The following is a 1704-nucleotide window of genomic DNA, read 5'->3' as shown; positions in this document are numbered from 1 at the left end:
AAACCTGTACTTGAGTATAGTTGTATCCCCAGATCCGTTGGTAGGCTCTCCCGTTCGATATCCAATTCGAAACGTCGGATTGCTGCCTTTGTTGAATAAGGGCCTCAATAATAAAAAGATAAGAAAAAGGAAGGATATCCAATCTAAAGTCAAGTATGCCAGAACTCGTAGCCTTGTTGAAATAGTCTCCTCTTTCTTGTCTTTCTTCTCCCCTAAAAGAATAATATAGAACTAATATAACTAATAATATAGATCTAATGATATAGATATAACAATAGAACTATGAACTATATAGTTCATATTAAATTAATAGCTAATAGCCCTAAGCTAAGATTCAGCAGTTTCCTGAATTCCCATACACTATTTCTATTTATTATACTATTTCTATTTCTGTTATGTGAGCCCGCTTAGCTCAGAGGTTAGAGCATCGCATTTGTAATGCGATGGTCATCGGTTCGATTCCGATAGCCGGCTTTTTTTTCTCTATCGATTTTTCCATGATTGATAATCTCTCCTTTTCTCAAAATGTTGGATCACCGATCTTTTATGTCGTGGTAACTTGTAACTATGAATAAAAAATGGATTGGAGCAATTAGATCTCTATAGAACAAATCATAAAACGGAGCCTCAACTTCCTATATATACATATAAAAAAAATCCTATAGTCATAAAATGGAGCCTCACCGATCTATTGGTGGCCTGGTTCCATAATGAGTTCTTTTTGACCTGCCTACCACTTAGAGGATTTTTCACCTGTGTCTCTTTGTGTGGCAATGTTGACGCACCACCCTTGGGGTTCATACAAATCAAAATGACTGGAGATGTCATTGCAAAAGTCCCGCCTCCTTCGAAAGAGAGTTCCATATGGAAGCATAATCCATCTTGGAAAAGAGGGTACTTTCTACTACTACTATTGATCGACTCCAGGGAAAAGTCTGTCAATATATCCCTCTTGCTGATGCGGGTCAACTCCTTTAGAGGAATTGGAAGTATGAGACTAGACTCACTCTCCACAATTGGATGAATCGAAAGAAAACAGGCTACACTTAGATCGATTAGTCCAAAAGAGATCTATTACCAGTGTTCTTTCTCTATTAGGTGCAACAAAGGAAGATCTAGGTGAGGTTGAGTGCTCGCTTTCTTCCATCGACCGGAGCTCTTTGGATTGATCACTTGTCAAGGACAGCCCGGAATTCCCGCTGACTGTCCAGCAACGGAGCCATAAACAGTAAGTCATATTATCGGGCAACTCCATCCACGACAAGGTCTCATGGGTCTTGGTCGGGGGCTTCGACCCATAGAGAACAGGGTGGCTCTCAAACTGAAACACATGTGGTAAGGTCTTTCTTTGTGTGCATACCAACCCGAGTTGGATCAATGAGGATGGTGTGATCTAACCTCTCAATCGTCGGTTTCCCCATGACTGAAATAGGATTATAAAAAAAAAATAGGAAAGAAAGCTCATTAGGTCAAAATGTCGTGAGGGTATAGTTCCTCACTCAATCCACCTCCATCCACTTTGCTGAATACCAAAAAGAACTCATTCTATAACGAAATTGGATCTATTTCTTTCACACGGTCAACTGGCATTCTCCTGGCTTATCTAGCAATCTTATCTCCATTGGACAATTGGTTGACAATGACTGTGAAGTTCTTTTTTCTCGATATGGTTGTACTATGCAGGATCAGGTGTCAGGGAATGTG

At 39.9% G+C, this 1704-nt stretch overlaps 1 non-coding gene across 1 annotated transcript; it reads left to right on the top strand.

Moving 5' to 3' along the window:
• The first annotated feature begins 401 nt into the window (after nucleotides 1-401).
• Nucleotides 402-474, top strand: TRNAT-UGU. Its single transcript has one exon. It is a non-coding gene; the product is annotated as a tRNA-Thr (tRNA).
• Nucleotides 475-1704: the final 1230 nt, after the last annotated feature.

The sequence above is a fragment of the Phoenix dactylifera genome, unplaced genomic scaffold (assembly GCF_009389715.1).
Source record: "Phoenix dactylifera cultivar Barhee BC4 unplaced genomic scaffold, palm_55x_up_171113_PBpolish2nd_filt_p 000539F, whole genome shotgun sequence".
NCBI classification, from domain to species: domain Eukaryota; kingdom Viridiplantae; phylum Streptophyta; class Magnoliopsida; order Arecales; family Arecaceae; genus Phoenix; species Phoenix dactylifera.
This window is presented reverse-complemented; position numbering and strand designations above follow the sequence as displayed.